The sequence below is a fragment of the Tupaia chinensis genome, unplaced genomic scaffold, assembly GCF_000334495.1.
Source record: "Tupaia chinensis unplaced genomic scaffold, TupChi_1.0 Scaffold000093_1, whole genome shotgun sequence".
Classification (NCBI taxonomy): domain Eukaryota; kingdom Metazoa; phylum Chordata; class Mammalia; order Scandentia; family Tupaiidae; genus Tupaia; species Tupaia belangeri.
In genome coordinates, this window is record NW_006159555.1 from 10,554,524 (window position 1) to 10,569,684 (window position 15,161).

The 15,161-nt window shown below is 42.9% G+C and overlaps 1 protein-coding gene across 1 annotated transcript in view; it reads right to left on the reverse strand.

Annotated features, from left to right (window-relative positions):
* Window positions 1-15,161, reverse strand: part of UBAP2 (ubiquitin associated protein 2) — a 118,037-nt gene extending 102,876 nt beyond the window's left edge. The window contains exon 1 of the mRNA XM_006143113.2: window positions 15,112-15,161. The gene's annotated coding sequence lies outside the window, so the exon portion shown is untranslated. The remainder of the gene's footprint in view (window positions 1-15,111) is intronic.

Below are 15,161 nucleotides of genomic sequence, written 5' to 3' on the forward strand. Positions count from 1 at the left end.
CTACGCTGCTGGACTCCCATGTAGTCGACCACGGTTCAAGTCCCAGACCTGGTGGCTTAAACTCACGCCAGGCGCATGTGCATGCATGCCCAAGACCACGAGAGAAGAATAGAGTAGAAGGGATTGTGGCATGGCCATCCCTCTCGGGGAGTGATTTCTTGCTTTCTGTCTCTTTTTGGCAAGCAAACACACGCCCTGTAGCAAACTAACTCTGAAAAAAAAAGAAAAAAAAGAGCTTAGTGAATACCCTTCCAATGTTTTTTGTTTGTACCATTGTGATCCACTAGAAATGACTATATCATGCTTTTACCACTGAACATTAATAAATGAGCAATTACGTAAAAGCAGGTAAAATTATAATTACAGTACTTTAATTATCCTGTTAGTCTGAGGGATTTTTTTTTAAGAATTATTTTTAAATTTATTATTATTAATTAATTAATTTGCTATAGGACACACATACTCACCAGAGAGAGACACAGAGAAAGGAAGAAAGAAAAAGCAAGCCACCAGATACAGGACTTGAACCAGTCATTCATGTAGTCCAGTGCCTTAACCACCACCATGTCACCTGCTTACCCCTGAGGAATTGTTAATATGAAGATACAAAAGCAAACTCTTTAGGGGGAAAACATTTTTTTTTAGTTCCAAACTAATTTTGTTTAACTGCCTTCTAACTGCAGTAGTACTTCTCATCCTTGGCAATACAGTATGATAAACATAATTAACTTCTTCTAATTCTTCATCAGTTATTATAACCATGTGATAAGTGATGTTGGATAAGTCTTTATTCTAACTCTAATACAAACCATGAACTTGCTTTCCCACAAAAATTCATTGCATCATTGTTTTCTTTCTTGTCCTTGGCCTCTTTCTCAAAAGTGCTAGTACTTATGTATCTGCATGACTTCTGGGCAACATAATATGGCTACTTTCCAAAGAAAAATTCCTCAATCCAAGGACGATGCAATCTTTCAAGTTGTTGTCTTGTCAGTTACTATATTTAAAGATGACCTGTAATTATCACTGATTCACTGTCCTTTTTTTTTTTCTCTTACCACTGATTCACTGTCCTTTTTTTTCTCTAAAAGAGAGACATTTCTATCCCAGTTGTACAAAGAGCAATCCCTTAAATGTTCTTTGATTTTCAGCAAGTTGCAGAATGACTGATGAAGGACAACTGTGCCCACCTAAAAGCACCTACTGATGTAAGTACACATAATTATCAGGCACAAAAAAAAGATAAAGAGGGAGGAAGAGGGAACCAGCAGTTAGCGTAATGGCTATGTCGCTGGACTCCCACATAGTCAACCGCGATTCGCGTCCTGGACCCAGTGGCTTAAAACTCACGCCGGGCGCGTGTGCGTGCGTGCCCAAGATCCTGAGAGGAGAATGGAGGAGAGGGGATTGCGGCGTGACCATCCCCTCTGGGGGATGATTTCTCGCTTTCTGTCTCTGTCTGCCTGGCAAGCGCACACGCCCTATAGCAAAAATCTCTCAAAAAAAAAAAAAAGAGGGAGGAAGAAACAAGAATTGCCAACTGATAGCTACCATCTCAATTATCCTATCTTTAACGGAGTTCAACATGGTTCTTCTCCAAAAAGGTTTAGCTGCATGATGCCACACCTATCCTGTCCTGAAAGGATCAAAGTGAGGTCTCAAAAAGATCTCATTAAAATGAACAGATTTAACTCCAACAATAGCTGCAGTCTGTGACAAAGCCTCAGGCATATTTTTGTAAATTTCATTCTTCACATACTCACACTCTGCCCCCACCTTCCATCTCCAGCAAGATTAACTTCTCATGGGGCCAGCAAGCGACGTGTAGTAGTTAAGGTTCTGGACTCCCAAATGGTTGACAGCAGTTCAAGTATCGGACCTGGCAGCTTGAAACTCACATTAGATGCAGGTGCATGTGTGCTCCAAATCTCAAAAAGAGAATGGAGGAGGGAACCAGCAGTTAGCGTAATGGCTATGTCGCTGAACTCCCACGTAGTCGACTGCGGTTCGCGTCCTGGACCCGGTGGCTTAAAACTCACGCCGGGCGCATGTGCGTGCATACCCAAGATCCCGAGAGGAGAATGGAGAAGGGATTGCGGCGTGACCATCCTCCCTGGGGGGTGATTTCTCGCTTTCTGTCTCGATGTCCCTCTCTCTGGTGAGCGCACACGCCCTATAGCAAAAACCTCTCCAAAAAAAAAAAAAAGGGAGAGAATGGAGAAGGGATTATGGCATGACCATCCCTTCCCCTGGGGGGTGATTTCTCACTTTCTGTCTCTGTGTCTCCGTCAAGCACATTCACACTATAGCAAAATCTCTCTTAAAAAAAGGCTAACTTCTCGGACTAGCAGTTGGCGTAATGGCTATGTCGCTGGACTCCCATGTAGTCGACCACAGTTCAAGTCCTGGACTCGGTGGCTTAAACTCACGCTGGGCACCTGTGCCAACATTCTGAGAGGAGAATGGAGAAGGGATTGCAGTGTGGTCATTCCCCCAGGGGGGTGATTTCTCACTTCCTGTTTGTCTCTCTATATTTCTCACGAACGCACACACCCTATAGCAAAAAAAAAAAGGAAAGATAACCTTTTTTTTCAGAACCACAAAAACTCAATTCCAAATAAATCTCTTGTCTAAACTACCACATATAAAATAGACAAAAATTAAATCAGCCTAGTGGGACCCAACAAAAGACTTTAAGGGCCTCTGCTTATTCATCCCTCATTGCCCATCCATTACAAAACCCAGCCTCTTATGCACTACTAAAGTGTTAATTTCCCGTTCTATTGCTTATAGGTCATTGTTTGACTTATCAGCTAGCACCTGGCTGTATTCCCAGATAGCAATATTTCAAACAGGTAAAGCAGTACAATATAATTTTTAAAAGGACAGGTTTACAAGTCAGATGGGCCTGGATTCCAAACAAATTACTAGATTAGGTAACCTTAGCCAGCAACTTCACTCTTTAAACTGTGGGGAGCAGCAAACAAAATAATGTACCTCAAATGCACAGCTACCAAAAATGTGAGCAATTACAAGATTCATGTATTCTGGCCACTGTTTTTTCCTGTTTAACCTTTTATTCTAATACAGTCACTAGTTTCAATAAATTGGAGTAACTTTATGACTTAAATACTGTAAAATTCACCCTTTTTAACTGTACAGTTCAATTTTTTTTTAGTATTTTAAAGATTTATTTAATGTTATTTATCACCATCATCTTTCATTTTGCTGCAAGGCATGTGCACTCATGAAAGAGAGACAGAGAGAGTGGGAAAGTGAGAAAACAAGCAGCCAAGTCTGGGACTCGAACCAAGGTTGGCCATGTGGGAGTCCAGCACCTCAATCATCATCCCACCTACTTGCCCTCTTTTAGTATATTTATCAAATTCTACAACTATGGTCACAGTCCAGCTATCACTCCAATAAAATCCTTTCTCGTTTCTTTTTTTCTTTTTTTGGAGAAGTTTTCGCTACAGGGCACATGTGCTCACCAGAATGACAGACAGAGACAGAGAGACAGAAAGCAAGAAACCACCCCCTCCTCGGGGGATGGCCACATCTCAATCCCTTCTCCTCCATTCTCCTCTCGGGATCTTGGGCACACACGCACATGCGCCCAGCGTGAGTTTAAGCCACCAGGTCCGGGACTCAAACCGCAGTCGACTACATGGGAGTCCAGCGACATAGCCATTACGCCAACTGCTGGTCCCCTGTTTCTTCATCTATATAAAGGAGCAAACATCTGCATATTTTATAGGGAGCTAACAGCAGAACTTGATGGAGTGTATGTGGAGGTAATTCTGCAGGTGTTTTTTTTAAAGAATTATCTTATTTAACTTTATTTATTTTATTTATTTATTTATTTTATTTGACTAGAGAGGGACAGAGTGAGAGTGAGAGAAAGTGGGAAACCAAGCTGCCAGGTCTGGGACCCAAACTATGGTTGGCCATGTGGGAGTCTGGCACCCCTATCCACCAAACCACCTTCTGGCCTCAATAATGTTTTGATCCCTGTAACCAATGCTTAGATTATTCTGTATACACAACAATTACATTCCACCATTACATTAAGAATCCCAATTACAATTATTTAAAAAGCTAAAGTACCAGAGCTAAGAATTTTGAAGGGATCATCTAGTCTAAAGCAATTCAAATCGACATTTCATTAAGCAATTGATTTTACACCAGAAAATTTCTTTTTTGAGGAGGGTTTTTAGTTTGTTTGTTTTTTAAGTTAACTAGAGGACTTGTGTATGTACCAGAGATAAACAGTGAGAAAGGGAGAAGGAGAAATCAACCCTCCTTTTGGGACACTGCAACCTCTTCTCCACTACCCCATCCTATCAAAATTGTGGCCAAACACACACAATCACCCCCAAAAAAATTTTTTTTATTATTTACTTAATTTTATTTATCTATTCACTTATTTTTCAATTTGACCAGAGAGGGACACAGAGAAAGAGGGAGTGAGAAAGCAAGCCACCAGGTCTGGGACACGAACCACGGTCAGCGACATGGGACTATCTAGTGCCTTAACCACCATGTCACCTGCTGGTCCCCACCCAAAATGTTTCTAAGGTTGCTGAGGTCAGGATTTGAACCATAACTGGCCATGCAGGATACAGATCCTTTATCCACTAGGCTATGGGGACAGCCCAATAACAGTCAATTATTTTTTTTAAGAATTATTTAATATATATATTTTTTAATTTGACCAGACAGAGAGAAAAAGGGAAAGCCAGAAATCAAGCCACCAGGTCTGGCACTCAAACTAATATTGGGCATGAGAGAATCCAGTGTCTTTAATCACCACGCCACCTGCCAGCCCAAATAATAGTAAATTCTAATAAAACTAAAACTATGAACACAAAATTCGAAGTGGTTTAGCAAAAGGAACAATTTTTTAAATTGATTTAATGTTGTTGTTATTATTCATTTTTCTTTGAATTTGACCAGAGAGAGGCAAAGAAAGGGAAAGTGAGAAAGCAAACCACCAGGTCCAAGACTTGAACCAGTTAGCCATGTGGGAGTCCAGCACCGTAACCACCATGCCACCTACCTGTCAACACAAAAGAAACAACATTTTTTTGGAGAGGTTTTGCTACAGGGCATATGCACTCGCTAGAAAAACAGAGACAAAGACAGAAAGCAAAAAATAACCCCCAGGGTGGATAGCCACGCCACAATCCCTTCCCCTCCATTCTCTTGAGATCTTGGGCATGCACACACACGCACTTGGTGTGAGTTCAAGCCACTAGGTCCAGGATTCGAACTGTGGTCAACTACATGGGAGTCCAGCGACATAGCCATTATACCAATAGCTGGTCCTCAAACAAAAATTTTTTTAAAGAATTATTTTATTTGACTATTTTTATTTTGATCAGAGAGGGACAGAGAGAGAGAGAGAGAAAAAGTGAGAAATCAACTGGTCAGGTCTGGGACTAGAACTGCGATCAGCCATGTGGGAGCGCCTTTAGCCACCATGCCACCTGCCAGCCTCTGGAGGGTTGAGGCACGGTGGCATGGTGGTTGAGGGCACTGGACTCCCACATGTCTGACCGCGGTTCAAGTCCCAGACCTGGCGGGACTCTATATCGATCATGGTTCATGTGGTCGATCATGGTTCAAGTTCCGGACCCGGTAGCTTAAACTCATGCCAGACGTGTGTGTGCGTGCCCAAGATCCCGAGGGGAGAATGGAGAAGGGATTGCACGATGGTCATCCCCCCTGGGAGTGATTTCTCACTTTTTATCTCTATAGAAAAAAAAAACAAAAAACACCAGGTGTGTTCATGCATACCCAAATCCAGAAAGGAGAAATGGATAAGGGATTACCACATTACCATCCCTATGGAGGTATTTTCTTATTTTCTCTCTTTTCCAATGAGCACACATGTCCTCTATATTTAAAAAATAAAAATTAATGGGGCCAGCAGGTGGCATGGTGGTTAAGGTGCTAGACTCCCACATGGCTGGACAGTTTGAGTCCCAGACCCGGCAGCTTGAAAACCATGCCCAGCACGGTTTTATCCCTAGATTAAAAAAAATAAAATAGAAAAGGGACTGGCCATCCCCAAAGAGGTGATTTCTCATTTTCCCTCTCTCTGGCAAACACATGCACCCTATGACAAAAAAAAAAAAGTATGGGTCTCGTCACGATGGAATGACAGTGGCACAATACAGTATAATGCTGGAGGACATAAGGAAGATTGGGTTTTAGAAGCCAGGTCAGCCTGTCCACATCAGGCACAGACACACACATGCCTGAGATCTTGACTGGCTGAAAAGGCTGCAAGAGAATCACAGCATAAAAGATTCTATTGAGGGACCAGCAGATGGTATAATGGTTACATCACTGGACTCCCAAATGGCCAACTGCAGTTCGAGTCCCAGACCTAGCAGCCTAAAACTCAAGCTGGGCATATGTGTGTGCATGCCCAAAATTCTGAGAAAAAAATGGAGGACAAGTTGTGGTGTGCGGCCATTCCTCCTAGGGGGTGATTTCTCACACTGTCTGGCAAGCCAAGGCATCCTATGGCAAAAATATCTGTTAAAAAAAAAAAAAGAAAAACTTAAAAGGAGAGTGCTTAACTCTCAGTCAAGAATTATTTTTAAAATTATTTTATTTAACTTTATTTATTATTTATTCATTTGTTTATTTAAATTTGTCTAGAGAGGGACAGAGAGAGAGAGAGAAAGTGAGAAAGCAAGCCGCCAGGCCGCCAGGTCCAGGACTTGAACCACGGTCGGCCATGTGGGAATCCAGCACCTTTAACCACCATGCCACCTGCCAGCCCCAAGAATTAAAAATTTATTCAAAAAGACGATGTGTGGGTCAGGCCCCATGGTCCAGGGACCATGTGATTCAAATTTTGGCACCAGGAGCTTAAAAACATGCCAGGCATATGTGCTATGTGATACCCAAATCCTGACAGGATGAAGAAATAGAGAAGGAATTACAGTGTGACTAAGCACCATTGGGGGCTGCTTTCTCCCTTTCCCTATCTCTGTCTCTCTGACAAGCACATGAATATATATAGACACACACACACATATACATATATATACACACACACACTATATATACACACACACTCACACATAAGAAAAGCTAATAACAATATGTTATGCAATAACTCTAGGTAAAAGGTGTTCTTTCTTAATTAATTTTTTAAATAATTATTATTAATAATTATTTTATTTAAATTTTTTTTTACTTATTATTTTTTAAAATTTACTACAGGGTACATGCGCTTACCAGAGAGAGTGAGAGAGCAAGAGTGACAAGGCATATGGGTCCAGGACTCAAACTAGAGTTGGTCAAGCAGGAGTTCAGTGCCTCAACCACTACGCTACCTGCCAGCCCCAAAAGGTATTCTTTAATATTTGGAAAACCATGGGGCCAGCAGGTGGCATGGTGGTTAAGACGGCTGGATTCCCACATGGCTGACCACAGTCTGAGTCTCGGACCCAGTGGCTTGAAAATGATGGTGGCATGTGTGGTCATGCCCAAATCCCAAGAAGAGAATGGAAAAGAGATTGCAGCATGGCCATCCCACTGGGGAATTTCTCACTTTCCCTCTCTCTGTCTCTCTACTCTCCAGGGAATGTATGTGCCCAATGGAAAAATCCAAAACAAAAAAAGGAAACTTGTAAAAATCTGGAGGAAACCAAACATAAAATAGGCTCAACATATAAAAACAACAGAAGACAATAAACACAAACACACAGACAAGGCTAAATATGAATATGATGGCCAAAATATACCCAAAGTATCAATAATTACAACAGCCTCCATGCTCTAGATTAAAAAGCAGTTGGCAGATTGTATTAACAAATCAAATCAAAATTCAGCTAAGGGGACCAGCAGTTAGAATAATGGCTATGTCGCTGGACTCCCATGTAGTCGACCGTGGTTCGCGTCCCGGACCCGGTGGCTTAAAACTCAGGCCAGGTGCGTGTGCGTGCCTGCCCATGATCCCGAGAGGAGAATGGAGGAGAAGGGATTGCGGCGTGGCCATCCTCCCTGGGAGGGGGGTGGGGGGGGGGGGGTGATTTCTCACTTTCTGTCTCTCTGTTTGTCTGTTTGTCTGTCTGTCTGCCTGGCGAGCGCACGCGCCCTATAGCAAAAACCTCTCAAAAAAAAAAAAAAAAATCAGCTAAGTGTTGTTAACAAAAGCTTTAACTAAGGGCCAGTCACTGGTTGGCATGGTGGTTTAGGCAGCTGAATCCCATTTAGAGTCCTGGACCTAGTGGCTTTTAAAAAATGCTGGGCATGGGAACCAGTAGTTAGCATAATGGCTATGTTGTTGGACTCCCACTTAGTCGACCGCGGTTCGCGTCCCGGACCCGGTGGCTTAAAACTCACGCTAGGCGTGTGTGCGTGCGTGCCCAAGATCCCGAGAGGAGAATGGAGGAGAAGGGACTGCGGCGTGACCATCCCCCCTGGGTGGTGATTTTTCGCTTTCTGTCTGTCTGTCTGGCTGGCGAGCGCACGCGCCCTATAGCGAAAACCTCTCCAAAAAAAAAAAAAAAAAAAAAAAAGGAATGCTGGGCATGTGTGTATGCATGCCCAAATATCTCAAGAGGAGATTTAAGGAAAAGGAGGTACAGAATGGTCATCCTCCCTAGGGAATGTGTCTCACTTTCCCTCTCTCTTTCCTTCTCTCAAGCACAGATGCCAGGTAGCAAAGAAAAATAAAAAGTACCTAAAATATCCAACTATGGTTGGTTAAAACTAAAAAATAAGGCAAGTTCAAACATTGGTAAGGATTTGTAAGAATGTAGAACTCTTATCCATTCAGTCCTAAGAATTAAGTCCCATGCCTAGGAAATCCATTATATGTATTAAAGTGAAGTTCTTTTCCTAGATCTTTCTCTTTTATTGCCAGAGGGTACATGCACTCACCAGAGAAACAAAGAGAAGAGAGGGAAAAAGCACCCCTACATATGCCATGGTCATGTCATGTGGGATCTGGCTATCTTAACACTCAAGCCACAGAAACAGCCCAACTTACACATTTTTAATTTTTCTAATTTGCTAAAATATATTTTCCTTATAAAATAGTACCAGACAACCTGGCCCAAAAACTACCTTAAAACAGAAATGTACAAGTTAATTTGGAAAGAAGAGGACTAGTTTGGTCTAGAAAACTTTTTCCTTTTTTTTTTTTTGTTGTTGTGAGAGATTTTTGCTATAGAGGACATGTGCTCATGGTGGGAAGGGAGACAGAGAGAGAGAAAGAAAGCCAGAAATCACTCACTGGGGGGGCCAGCAAGTGATGTGGTGGTTAAGAGCACTGAAGTCCCACATGGCCGACCACAGTTCAAGTCCAGGACCTGGTGGCCTGCTTTCTCACTTTCCCTCTCCCTCTTTCTTACTTTATCCCTCTCTGGTCGAATTAAAATTTTAAAAAGTAAGCAAATAAAAGTTAAATATAAAAGAGAGTTCCTATCACCCTTAAAAACAAAAAACAAACAAACAAAAACACTCCCTGGGAGGACGGTCATGCAGCAACCCCTTCTCCATTCTCCACTTGGGATTTTGGGCACACATACACACATACCCGGCATCAGTTTGTTTTTTGTTTTTTGGGTTTTTTTGAGAGGTTTTTGCTATAGGGCTCAAGTGCTCACAAAAAAAGCCAGAGAGAGACAAAGAGATAGAAAGCGAGAAATCACGCCCCCAGGGGGATGGCCATGCCTCAATCCCTTCTCCTCCATTCTCCTCTTTGGATCTTGGACACACAGGCCCAGCGTGAGTTTAAGCCACTGGGTCTGGGACTCAGACCACAGTTGACTACATGGGAGTCTAGCAACATAGCCATTACGCCAACTGCTGGTCCGCCAGCATGAGTTTTAAGCCCCAAACCATGGTCAACCATGTGGGAGTCCAGTGACATAACCATTAGGCCATCTGCTGGTCCCTTTTTTTTTTTTTTTTGACTTTTTTTTTTTTTTTGCTATAGGGCATGTGTACTCACTGGAGAGACAGAGAGATTGCAAGCAAGAAATCACCCCCTGGGATGGCCACATTGCAATCCCTTCTCCTCTAGAGATTTTGGGCACACAGGTACACACACCCAGCATGAGTTTTAGGCACCAGGTCTGGGACTGGAACCATAGTTGACTATGTGGGAGTCCGGCAATGTAGCCAATATGTCATCTGCTAGTTCCCAGTTTATGTTTTTTGAAGCCCTCTTATTCTCTTCTTTAAGGATCTGACACTCAGCAAGTGAAAAATCCCACCAGGGGCCGGCAAGTGGCGTGGTGGTTAAGGGCACTGGACTTCCGCATGGCTGATCATGGTTCAAGTCCCAAACCTAGTGCCTTGCCTTTTCACTGTCCCTCTCTCTAGCTCACTCTCACTCTGTCCCTCTGGCCAAATTAAATAAATAAAGTGAAATTAAAAAAAAAAATCCCACCCTTCAAAGCATACACAATCCAGCCAGGTAGACACACATATACAAGCAGCACTATACACTTTGTTCAAGCCTATTAAGGTGCAAAGATCATACTTGCTTGGGAAACAGCATGTTATGGAGGCAAGTAGAGAAAAAAGACCAGTCTTCAAAGAGACAACGGCCCACAGCCTCCTCAGTGTTCAGTAAGTGTTCAGACTGTTGTTTCGGAGGTGAAGGAAGAGAAGGTAAAAAAGGAGAAAACTGAGAGCAAAAAGAAAAGAGAAAAAGTAAGAAAAGAGGAGGAAGGGCAAGAGTGGAGAAAAAGAAAGAAGGGACAAAGGGACAAAGACACCATTAAATAACAAGAAGCAATTCAAGCCTCCCAATGCCTTCATAGATATAATACCTATGACTGAATTGATGAGAAGGTTGACACTACATGATTTTTTTAATTGTGTAAAAGTATTAGGTATTACTGGATTATGTACAATGTAACTTTTAATGAGAAAGTTCCTGGATGACATACTTTAAAACAAGGTAGTTAACACTAAACTAACAGCAAGAAACAAAGTTGCAACCCAAAAATCTAAATCTAAATGAAATTCTCTCCTCTGTAAATAATCTTTGAAAGTATTCACAAAGAATTTTTAAGTTAGACCTAAATATCTATTAACTTTAAGAGTATAAATAAAGGGGGGAAAGCAATGTATTTCTAACAACTTTGAAAAGCAGAGCACTGAGAAAATGAAACATTTACCCTTCAATGAAAGCTGTTTCATACAATGTCAAATAGTCAACGAAGTCCAGTATAGACATGGCTTACCTGAAAACTGGAACTCACACTGGTACATTACTATTGACACATCAGTCATAAATTCCCAAACCTGGTCTTTAAAATCTATGCCAAGAAATTTGAAAACTAAAATAATTTCCTTTCTTAAAAAAGGGCAGGGGATCAGCAGTTGGCATAATGGCTATGTCGCTCAACTCCCACGTAGTCAACTCAGGTTCGAGTCCCAGTCCCAGTGGCTTGAGTCCCATTCCCAGTGGCTTAAACTCACACTGGGTGTGCGTGCTTGTGTGAGTGCCCAAAATACCAAGAGGAGAATGGAGGAGAAAGGATTGTGGCGTGGCCATCCCCCCTGGGGGATGATTTCTCGCTTTCTGTCTCGCTGTCTTTCTCTGTCTTTCTGGCGAGCACACGCACCCTATAGCAAAAAACTTTTAAAAAGAAGGGGGTGGGGGGCAGCAGGTGGCATGGTGGTTAAGGGTGCTGGAATCCCACATGGCCGACCATAGTTCGAGTCCTGTACCTGTCAACTTGCTTTCTCACTTTCACTTTCTCCACCCCCTCCACTCTCTCTCAGCTCACGTGTCCTATAGCAAATTCAAAAAATAATAATAAAGTTAAAAATAATTCTGGAGGCCAGCAGATGGCACAGTGCTCATGTTGCTGGACTCCCAAATGGTAGACCACAGTCCAAATGCTGGACCTGGTGGCTTGAAATTCATGTAGAGCACATGTACATGTGTGCCCAAGATCCTAGGACAAGAACGGAGGAGAAGGGATTACTATAAGGCCATCCCTCCCCCCCCAGGGGGGAAGGAGGATGGTAATTTCACACTTTCCCTCTCAATGGCTCTCAATCTCTCTCTGAGCGCAAGTGCTCTCAAGCAAAAATCTAAAAATAATAATAATAATAATCTAGTTTAAAAAAAAAAAAGCACAGGGTGGGGCCAATCAGTGAAAGGTGGTTATGGCAGCTAGATCCCACAGGGCCAACTGTACGGTTGAGTCCCAGACCTGGCAGCGTGCATATCCAAAATTCCAAGAATGGAGAAAAAAAGGGATGGCACCATGTCCATCCCTTTCCTCCCCCCTCAGTAGTGGGGGGCTGCTTTCTCATTCACCCTCCCCCCACCCCACCCTGACTATCCCACATGTGCAATGTGCCCTATAGCAAAACTTAAAAAACAAAAACAAAAAAGGTCTTTTTGCCTTCCTTCAGGTTACATCTCCATTCTCCTTTTTGGAAAACAAAAACAAAAACAGCTGCTAAGATCTACCAGAGCTCCACCACCTCACCAGTCAACACTATGAGTGCCATCACACTTAACTTTTAAGGACACTCCATTTACTCAAATTAACAACTAAGTGAACTGCTATTTGCTGACATACAGGTTACTCAAAAGGAAAAATAAAGGGAACCAGAAGTTAGCTTAATGGCTATGTCGCTGGATTCCCACGTAGTCGACCGCGGTTCGTGTCCCGGACCCGGTGGCTTAAAACTCACACCAGGCGCGTGTGCGTGCGTGCCCAAGATCCCGAGAGGAGAATGGAGGAGAAGGGATTGCGGTGTGACCATCCCCCCTGGAGGGTGATTTCTCGCTTTCTTTCTCTATGTCTCTCTCTGTCTGTCTGGCGAGCGCACGCGCCCTACAGTGAAAATCTCTCCAAAAAAAAAAAAAAAAGGAAAAATAAACAAAATATGTATTGAAGAAGACAGAACTTCAATGTCTGTGAATTCATGCACAAACTGCTTCTTTTGATCAGGCATTAACCCTTTATAACTTATGCCCCCACAAAAAAAAAAAAAAGTGACCTTAACAAAGGACCTAGTTTTTTAAAAAAGGATTGGGAATCAAATTTCCAGGTTAACAGTTTCTTTGGACCACTTCAAACCTTCAAGACAGGTTTATACTTTCTATATACAATCTATAATTGGGAATAGAGATAGAAGACCAATTTCCATCAAAGCACAAGTACTTATTGAAGTAAATCCATTCTACTCCATATACTCCACTATTTCTCTGACCAAACAATAAATCACTCAGGCTAATATTAAGAGAGTCGCTTCTGATGAACAACTGCACAGGCTGCACCAGTTACCAGGAAAGGGAAGCAGAATTGTTACTGTTGTTCCAGTCTAGTTCTAAAGGTAGCTCCTTGTGACTACTGCTGGTCCAGCCCACTTTTAAAGAGAGGTCAGAGGAAACCAGAGCAGCAGGAAACAGGCAGGAGAGGCAATTACCACAACTCTGTCCCATGGCCTCATTCTCTCCCATGCCACCACTTCCAGTCATATTTCAATCATGAGAAAAAACTCCCTTTCTGAAACGTTTCAAAATTAAGAGTTAGAGGCTAGAAGGAAGCAAATGGGGGAATCAAAGCTGGGAGAAACAAGCTATATGTACACTAATATGTACGTATAATAAACAAGCTAATATGTAAGCTAGCCATAAGCAGGAAAATCAGGAAGAGCTCAAGGACAGCAAGCTAAAAAGCAATGTGGGAAACTAATCACCTCTGCCTAATGATAAGAAAAGCCTTCATGGCAATGGAAGAATGTCCTTTAGCTAAGGGTTCCCAGAGAATAGAGAGCTGCTGTAGTATACTGAAAGACCCTAATCCTCTGCAGAACTAGAATTTATTCCCTTTCCTCAGATAGAGTCCATACTGACTGATTTAGCCATTTAATGACTAAATACAGGAGAGCTCAGACATGATCCTCATCTTCCTTCCACCTATACTTGACAAAATGACACTAAAAAAGATGATTCTGGATAACTCATGGTGAAAAGTGAGAACACACTAACTAGTGGCATATCTTGGTGAAAAAAAAGTGTGATCACAGTGGAAGAACTAGGTTCATCCAAAAAGTCAGCTATATGCTCTTGGAATAAAAGGTAATCATTGGGTACCTTAGGAGACCTTAGAAAGCTCTCAACTGTCTGGATACACACAGGTGCTGGTGAAAAAAAGAATAGCATGCCTAAGTACTGGCGAGCCATACACCTTGGATATGAGGTAGAAACAATATCCAATAGAGGTGATACTTAGTCACCGGATTATGTTAAACAGGAAATAACAAAAATGATAATTGGATCAATCCCTAGAGAAAACAAGTATGAAAGAACAGAAACGTTGACAATTCAGATACCTGGGCAACTGGTGAGACTGAGAACTTTGGAGAAAAGGTGGAAAAGTCGAATGGGAGCGTGATTCAGAGGCAAAGAAAACTGAGTTGTAACACGCTAATGAAAGGATATTTTGAACATGTATTTTAACTGACAGCGCTTTACAGTTTACAAAGCACCCTCAAACCTACAATAAACCAAAGAATAAACTATCATACGAAATTACAGGAACTGAAATGAAGAGGAAAACAGTCCTGAGACCAAAGCCCTCCAGGAGAAAAGGAAAAGAGTTGCAGAACTATAACTATGCCTCCGGGTAAGCCCGGTAAAGCTAGAGAGCGGAGAAGTTGGTCTCTAGGAGGGCCAGTCCCAGGACTAGAGACCGGCGTGGAGGCGCAAAGGTGGTCAGGACGGGAGCGACAGCGTGGCGGGGAAGCTCCAGCGGACAGGCAGGAACGGAGGTGGGAGGAAAAAACCACACCCTCCAGGGCAAGAACCCGAAAGGGGGATGGGAAGGCGCCCCCTGGGGCTGGGTGGAGCCCGAAGGACTAGGATGGGGGAAGGCAGGAAGGAGCACAGGGTGACACGAGGGGAACAGGAAGGAGGGCGCCCAGGCCTGGATATACTGAGGAAGCATGAAGCCGGAGAGCAAAGCTTGGCCCGGTCCTCACGGGTGGGCGCTGGGGCAGTCTGAAGGGGGCTGTGTGTTTAAAAGAGCTGAACCCAGAACCAGAAACTACACGCCGCAGCGCTCATGTCTTTGGAGGAGAGGAGGAGAGGGTGACAATTACCGCTGTTGCTCTCGCTGGCCTCAGGACCCGCCACCCCAGCCGCCGCTCGT